At 33.9% G+C, this 9,429-nt stretch overlaps 1 protein-coding gene across 1 annotated transcript in view; it reads right to left on the bottom strand.

Annotated features, from left to right (window-relative positions):
* LOC113496024 (complexin) overlaps positions 1 to 9,429 on the bottom strand; it is a gene marked incomplete in the record, with an annotated part of 329,152 nt that overhangs the window by 82,773 nt on the left and 236,950 nt on the right.

Below are 9,429 nucleotides of genomic sequence, written 5' to 3'. Positions count from 1 at the left end.
CGAGCTAATCAGAACTCGGCCTAATAAATTCCGTGCTGGAGTACCACCGTCGACAACGAGGAAGCGATACCTATCTAAATGTAGTAGTATTGACGTGGCGGTACTACCCAGAACGGAGTTTACACATAAAGCAGTTTAACGGAAAAAAAAATACAAACATAAAATTACGGTTATGGCCGTTGAGATATTTAAATTTTGAATAAAAAATATTATTTTACTTGCAGGTAGATTGAAGCAATAATTTTATTTGAAACTACTACTTTACTTAAATAGTGTTAGCTCATTAGCTTGGTGAATTAAGCAACATAAAGCGAGTAACACAGCACAGTAACAAACGAGTGGCAAAGCAAGACAAAGGTACAGTGGCACATAGAACATAATAAGCTGCAAATAAAAAGAAACATATAACAAACAACTATATGATCAAGATGGGTGAATTGTGTGCTATTTAAAACTTACCCTAATTCGGGATCTTCACAACAATATTAAGTGCAAGTATTCAACTTGAACACTCTCAACTTATTTTTTTTTTAAATTTGAATTTAACGGCCGTGTCTGCTAGGACGCTTGACAGGACGGAAAGTGGTCAGAGGTAACACGCTCGCATCAGCCTAGGAGCGACTGGCCAGTATGTCCCATCTCCCTCAATCGAACTCATTCTTGGTTCGTTCGGTTCATTCGGCGCGTTCCAAAACACGCGTAAACAAAGAACAATGCATTCATTTTCATGTTGTTATTTTATTTTTATTAATTAAGTTTTGCACAGTTATAATTGATTTTATTTATTTTAATATTATTATTATTATATATTTTTTTTCTATGTTTTGTTTTATGTATTAGTTAGAATTTAATAAATATACCCACCGCTGCCAACTATAATATGAACAATATGTAGGTAGTTCAATTTATAATTTGTAGAAACAAAACATGATTATTCATGTAACGTTCCGTTACAGCGGTCACAGTCAAAATATTTCTTGAACAACATCTGTTCTTACAATAATGCCTTTCAAATGACGTCTTTCGGAGCAACAGATTTCAGAAGGCTATTTTGAGTGAGCAAGCCCAAGCTTACCACTTTACACCTCATTATTGCTTCAAATAGCCCCAAGTTTCACGAAATATATTACTCTGGTATAGAATTATCATGACCGGACACACCACTAGAAAGTGACCTACCGGGTCATACTTCTAGCCGGCGGAAGCCCACGGTCGGTGTATGAAGGATTGCAACATTCTACCATGCACGGATACCAAAACGCGTATAACATAGCACGGCGTTTTAGGTTTAGATGTTTATGATATTCTAACTTTTATCTCAAGACTTGCTGACACGTCCCACTTCATCAGACGATGTTTTTTGGGTATATGAGGTGTGTACAACTGACGGTGAACATGCGCGTTGAAATCCTTCAGGATCCATCCGCTGAAACTGCCTCTAAAGAACTGTGAGATATTGGCAATAGGAAAGTTGCTGTACATGAAAATACAATGACACACATTTTTCACGACTACGTACACAATATGCTAAACATAAGTAGTACATAAGCAGAAAGAGCGATCTTGGCAGCGAAATATCTGACATCAATGGGTTAAATTTTAGGGTACAAAATATATTGCCTGGGGACTTAGTGTCATACAAATCTATCGATGCAGTTTTCGACACAGCGAGCCTGTGAATTATCCCATTGAGTTTTTAAATTTATTGAACTTGCCAGCCATAGCCATACCACCGCATCATTTGAACTGAAGTTTGGATCTCCGATTATTCTGCTTCGTAAAATAATTTAAATTCGTAAAATAATTTGGAGGCATGCGCAAAGAGATAATAATTTATCATATCTAAGAAGCACTTAATTTCATGCCTCCGACTGCAATTCTGTTTTGAATTTTTATCTTGTTTCAGTCTTTTCAGTTGATTTTTAATTGTAGTTATCCATGCAGGCGGGTTTTTGTTTTTTAAATTATTATTTTATTTATGTCTTTTAAGTTAAGAAAGATGACGTAACCGGATTAATTCCTTAAATGAGTTTATGTCATGTGGTTGAATTAGCAATTTTTTTTAAATATTTATTTATCGTTCCATTTAATATTAAAAATGCAAGTTATATACATACTTAGAATCAGTGTTTAAAACCCTTCATTTTGATACCCCACTTAATATGACTGGTAGTTTTTTTTTTTATTTTCTCTCATTATGGCTTCAAACAGCCACTATATTGTTTTTTTTTATATATTTCACCTACCTAAGAGCACTCGGGCTATTAAGACAAATCTAACGATACCTCAAATGTAAAAATCCATTCAACGGTTCTAGAGATACAAGGTAATAAAGAATATTACATACATACAAGATACGCGCTAAACACATAACCCTCCTGGCAGTCGGGTAATAAGCCCACGGCGGCTTTGTAGTGGCGTACGATTAGTCATAACAAAATTAATGAAACACGTGATTGAAGCCAGCATCTTGAATGGCAGGTTTGACAAACATTGTCTGTACATGGCTTAAATTTAGAAATACCGTGCTTTCAAACCTAAGCCATGATTTTAAACCACACAGTTTTTTTTTATTGCCTAAAGACGGACTAAGAATATTGTACACTCTCATGCGCTATTTTTTTTCTACTGCCATAATAGTAAAGTTTTGTTGTTTGGATAGCATTTTTTTTCTAGATATCTTCGTCATCATCTCAGCCTATCGCTGTCTAGATATAACATAATATATTATGTACATGGCAAAATAACGTTTGCCGGGTCAGATAGTTATATATTATATGTCGGCGTAGCTCTCTTTTGGGTGTCAGTATAGCCGACATCGGGATAGGGTATTCAATAAAACACACATTCACGCCTCATTATCTCATTATCGTTTAATCCTAACCCTATTTGGACATATTCCCAACAACGCCCGCCCGTCACCGCTTGCTAAGCGCGCTGGAGAGAACAAACGGCGCAACAAACTCCCCAGCCTTGCGCTGTCCAATCGCTACACATTATTAAGTCACTTTACAGAATCTATATTCACAATATTAACAACACAATCATCAATAAAATTACGCCTCAACAATTACTAACTTGAATATTACGCGATAATCACTTAGTAACACGACCATCTTTAAAACTTATAATCCACTATTCTAAATTCAAATATACCCGCGCTTCTATTTTACAACCAGCCAGTATTGGCGCGAACAGTAACTATATAGGTTTTATGAATGAGGTTGCGAACTATTTATCACTGTTAGCGACGATGACAACTACGTACACCTAAATTAAGTATGTTATAGTTTTTGTTTGATTAACGTTTCAAGTTTCTTAAAGTTAATGAGTTTGTTTACGTTTGCAATCAGTTATAGGTGTACGTAGGTATATATTGAAACATTGTTTATGTTATGTTAAGGTTTGTTTGCAAATGTTTAGGACTATATGATGTGTGCTAGGGACTTAAACTATGGTTAAGAACTAAGATTTAGTTACCTAAGTGTTGTCCATATACTATTTAACCCTGAAAAACCTAGAAATAGGTTTTATTTAGAAACAATTATTGATAGGAGTTGTTTCATAAGTACCCGCAATTATTTAGAATTTGTTGTAACTAACTCTCGGTAGGTGGCGACGCTCGTAGATTAGTTTTAAAAGTACCTACATAAAATTCACTTTTTAGTTACCGATTCTGTCACAGGGGGCAGCACCATGTTGTTGTCATGATTAAGGTGCGGGTTTTTGCAATTATCTTTATTTTAAGACATTATTTTATGTAAATAAAGGTATAAGGATAGGGTTAAATAGGGTAAAAAGGTCTAGAACATTTGTAAGGGACGCCTAACTGCCGGGATAAGCCTCTGGAAGGGTTTCTTGCCGGCCGGCGCGGGAACGCGGCACGCCATGATTGGCTGGCGCCAAATACGCGCCCCCGTGATTGGTCGGCAGTCACTATAAATAGAGGGCCCTCCCGGCGGTTAGGCATTTCCACATCCAGTGAGCATCCGGAAAGGAACCTTGGAAGACTAGGAAGACTAGGAAGCCTAGAAATACTGGGGAGAATAAAGAACTATGTAAGTACTGCACAATTATCTTTTACTGCGTTGAACCCCTGCTTCTTTGTATCCCGCCAGTGCCCGGTCCGAACCCAACGGACCAACCACAAATACAGTCCACTCGCTGGCAACAATCACAAATGAGGTTTTAATTATGATTTAGTTATTTATTCTCATGCTCATCTCCGACATATATTTAACTGAACAACCTTAACATGCAAATAAACATTCTGAATTTTTCCACAAACATGGGTATTGTAGTACAGCTTCTATAAATCGCTCCATTTCAAATCAAAACAACACGTGTTACTCGACTGGCATAGCAAACATCAATGCGGTGACGCGAGCGGCAGCCGGCGCGTAGCTGCGGGAGGCGAGGCGCGCGGGGTGCAGGCCTTGCGCAGCGGACTCTTTTCAATTTCTTTTTCTCGCTCAATCTGCCCCGCTCACCACTTTCTGTGTGGAAATGCTACTATGCAGTTTGCGTTTGCGAGTTTAACGAAGTCATTAATGGGTGCGTTCCGCTCGCGGTGGAAACCGGGCTGAAGTGGCGCAACCCTGTTATTGTTGCCAATAAGCCTGATGTAGTGGTGATAATCCATCAGAGCGTCGAGCAGTGTTTCTTGATGCCACCATCCGACGAAAACCTCGCGAAAGCATAAAACAAAAATAAATGAGATATTTGGATTTAGCTCACGAGGCTGTCGACTTGTGGGAGGTGGGCTGAGCAATCATTGTCCCGATAGTCAAGATTCAAGATTCAAGATTTATTTATTGTTTGTCACAGGTGGAAATTCAGCTCTTAAAATTAGTGTTATAACAAAGTATCACTGTAACATACCCATGTGGTGTACAATCTTTAAAATTTACAATTACTTGTCAAAAGAAAAACAAAATGAAATCATTAAAGTAACATAATAACCATTAGAGAAAATAAATTAAGTATGAAAATCAATTGGTATTTGTCATAATTATTGCATCATTAACGTCATATTAAATAAATTTTAGTCAAAAACATTTGTCACTGAATTAATTGATGTCAAAAAAAAAGAAATAGAATAAATAATATAAATCGTCATGACAAGTGTACAAAATAGTCAAGGCAATATAATATTCATTACCACTACATTACAGATAAATACATTAAACAATAACTAACACTTTTCATTATCATAATACCATTAAATAAATTTCAGTCCAGACATTTGTCATTAAAGAATTCATTAATTGTATAATATGCTTTCTGTATCAGTAGTTTTTTAAGTTTGTATTTAAAAGTAGCTAATGTTTCAGTGGTTTTAATAAAGTCTGGCAATTTATAATAAATTTTCACACCCATACCAAATATGGATGATTTAAACTTAACTGTTCTACTCTTAGCTGCCTTAAGGTCATTTTTATATCTTGTACTTCTCATAGTCTCATAATTACTGATATCTCGCTTTGTGATTGAGGCTGCTTCCAATATAAACATTGACGCTAGGGTTAAGATTTTTAGTCTTCTGAATTCTGCTCTGCATGAATCGGTCTGTTTATGCCCACATATACTTCGGATACATTTTTTTTAGCAAATTCTCTGTTAGTAGAGTTACCCCAACACAGTATACCATATTTTAGAGTAGAACCCACATATGCATGATAAACATTGAGTAATACGTTTTCATTTACAATTCTTCGAAGTAAATAGAGAGCATATGAATACTGGTTAAGTTTTTTGCAGACATCATCTACATGCATTTTCCAGTCAAGTTTTGAGTCGATATGGACTCCTAGAAATTTAGTGTTACTGACCTGATTTATTGAATTACCTTTATAATTAACATTGATTTTATTTGATTTTGAATTTTTATTTGTGAAGGACATACAGTTTGTTTTATCAATATTTATTTTTAAATTATTAATTATTAGCCAGTTTATAATATCTTCGAGAGATTTATTAACCTGAGCTTCAAAATTTTCTTGACCGGTATCTGCAAAAATGGCCGTGCTATCGTCCGCAAACAATATCATGTCCTGGTCTATAGACCTTGGTAGGTCATTGATATATATAACGAATAAAAGAGGCCCAAGGATACTTCCTTGGGGAACGCCAAATTTTACAAGTTTAGGGTCCGACATATAGATGCGTTCGAATTTTGTGTCTATTTCTATTTTCGTTATTCGTGTTATTTGAAAACGATCACTTAAGTACGACTTAATAAGTTCCAACGCATTCCCTCTTATCCCATATTTCTCTAATTTGTTAAGTAGGATATTATGGTCAACATGGTCAAAAGCCTTAGTCATATCCATAAAAATAGCGGTTATTTGTTGCTTGCTATCCAATCCAGTCATTACTTTCTTAAGAAAATTAAAAAGAGCATCACTGGTGGATCTTCCTTTACGAAAGCCAAATTGTTCATTAGTAAATAAGTTATTGAGTTCAAAGAAATTATATAAATTATTATATATAACCTTTTCGAAAATTTTTGCCATCACTGGTATTAACGCAATCGGTCTGTAAAAACGCATATCCTCTCTATCTTCTTTTTTAAATAATGGATTTACGATCGTAATTTTCAATTTTGAAGGAAAAACACCTCGTTCTAGACACTGATTGATAATGTTACTAATTACTGGAGCTATGTGACTAGACACTCGTTTTATAATGTTCGTATTTATGTTGTCATACCCTGTACTATTCGTGTTGTTTAATCCTTTTATAATTTGATCTATTTCATGTGGATTGGTTGGCTTTAAAAAAATAGAATTTGAATTTGTATTGTACGTTTTTGTAACTGAGCCGCTAGAGGTTGAAGTAGACTGTATTTCATCAATGAAGTAGTTGTTGAATAATTGTGCTATTTCCTTAGGATTTGTAACTAGTTGATCTTTTACTTTTATTTGTGTAATATTTTCTTTTGGAGTTACTATTTTATTATTATTTATGATCTTCCACATTGCCTTTCCCTTGTTTGTAGCTGAATTAATATAATAACTGTTTTGAGCCTTTTGTGTTTTTTTAATTATAATTCTAAATCTTTTTGAAAAGTTTTTAAATTTTGTTTTATCATTAGGATTTGACGTCAACCTATACTTCCACAATAATTGGCGTTTTCGTTTCGAGCATATTTTTATACCCTTATTAACCATGCAGGCTTCTTGGAAATTGGTATTTTCACACATGTATCTGGGAAACATAAGTCATAGAAAAGACAAAATAAACTATAAAAAGTGTCAAAGTTTTTTTCAGGGTCATCACTAGTTCGGAGCATTCGGAAAAGCTGAGATTTTTAATACAATTTATAAATTTTAATATATTTTCTTCGGAATAGTCACGTTTATTTTTATACCAGTGTGTGATGTAGTAACTTTTCTTTACTGGGCAAGTCAATAATTGTGCTGTATGGTCAGAGAGTGAAAGTTCCACTACTTTTGTTTTTGAGCCTCTAATATTATGTGCTATATTATCAATACAAGTCATGCTATTTAGTCTTGTAGGTTGATTTATTGTCAATGTTAGATTAAAGCTTGATAGTAATTGTTCAAATTGTCTGGATATGTTGTTTTTCTCAAGTCTGTTTATGTTAAAGTCTCCACATAATATAACTTTTTTATTTCTGTACGATATTTTACTTAATAATTCTGTTAGCCTAGAAAAAAATAGATCCATTATGTCTCGTTTATTTTTAGGTGGTCTATAAATGCATAATATTATAATTTTGTGGTCAGTCAATTCAATACCACTACATTCGAAAACATTAGTTATACTTAAGTCTCTAGCTTCTGTAATAATTTTAAATTTGTGGTTTGTTCTTATCATTATACATGATCCCCCATTCCGGGTTTTACGTGAAAAGAAATCTCCTAGAATAAAATTGTGTAGTTTAAGTATTTTGGTATCTTCCGGGGTCATATTGTGCTCGGTAATGCATAAAATGTCAATAGGATTTTCAATATTGTTTTTACTTAATGAGAATAAGTGTACGTTTAGCTCATCTAATTTAGTAATGAGGCCATTAATATTTTGATGCAGAATGTTTATATTTTTATACTCGAAAAAAATCTTTATTAGTAGGAGAACTCTCATTTTGATGATTTGTATTTTCAATATTTTCTGTTTGTGTACATTTGTCAATATACATTGGAGCAGTATCAACGCTGAGCCTTTCCATCGAATACTTATTAAAATTTTGTTTATAAGCAATCCGTAATATTTCCCTTAGTGTCAATTGAGATATATGTAATGCCAAAAAACTATAATCTGGAATAAACATTGAATAATTCATGCTAATGTATGTTGCGTGAATGTATTGAGAACACATAAGTTTAAATTCACAATTTAACTTTTTTACATTCAAATGAATATTATACAAAACTTCAGAAACGATTACATTAGTATTTTGTGTATTGTTTAAGAAATTTATCAAATTAATTTGAGTTTCTACTGGGTTTCTATCGTTAACTCCCCCTAGTACAATTACAAAGTCATTCTTGTCCAATAAACTTATTTCTGATTTTTCGGTGTTTAAGACTTGTTTCAATGTTGCCCCTCGCTTCCAAAAACATGTAACTAAAAATTTTTTTCCTAATAGTTTTTGAAGGATTCTTTGGACAAAGCGTCCCTGCTGATCAGCAATAATAATGACCTTATTTTTAACATTGTAGCGTACCGCGTTTGTAGATTGATTTCCGTTGATGGGCATTGATGATTTATTTTCTACAGTGTTCTGTTTTTTGACATAGGACTTTCCTTGGGCGTTTTTCTGTTGATTTTGCAGTAATACACTATCCTCCAAGACGTTCTTGGTCAAATTGTGATTCATTTCCGATGTTATAATATCAGTATATTCTATGTTAATTGCAATAGGTTTCGTGTTGTTTACCTGTCCATTGTAATTTCTTTCATGAATCGTCAATGCGTCTGATTGCCTTTTTCCTATAACAGGCGTTTCAATTATTTCTTGTGATATGTGTAATTGCTTTTTATTTGTTGCAGGCGTTCTATTTTTGTTTGTGGTAGATTTATGCTTGTTTTCTGTGCGTGGAGTCAAATTTCTTTTATTTGGAGAATGTATGTCTTTATAAGCATTTATTATGTTTATGTATTTTTGCCAGTCTGTTTTTAACTTAAAATTTTCGGAGTTTAAATTTTCGATTTCTTTGTGGGCGCTCAGTAAATCATTTGATAATAGTTCAACTTTTTCTTGAAGATCAATAACTGTTTGACTCGAGTTTATTGATGTATTTGGCAGACTCATCATAGTCGTGTCGAAAAGAAGTGATTTATCTTGACTGATGTCATTGACAGAGCTCGATTTGAATAATTTTTGGTTTCGGTAGGTAATGTTGTCCATAGTTATTATTGGTCCCAAATAAAGATTCATAAAGAAATCCTGGTCGCTGGAAT

The sequence above is a fragment of the Trichoplusia ni genome, chromosome 7, assembly GCF_003590095.1.
Source record: "Trichoplusia ni isolate ovarian cell line Hi5 chromosome 7, tn1, whole genome shotgun sequence".
Classification (NCBI taxonomy): Eukaryota; Metazoa; Arthropoda; class Insecta; order Lepidoptera; family Noctuidae; genus Trichoplusia; species Trichoplusia ni.
This window is presented reverse-complemented; position numbering and strand designations above follow the sequence as displayed.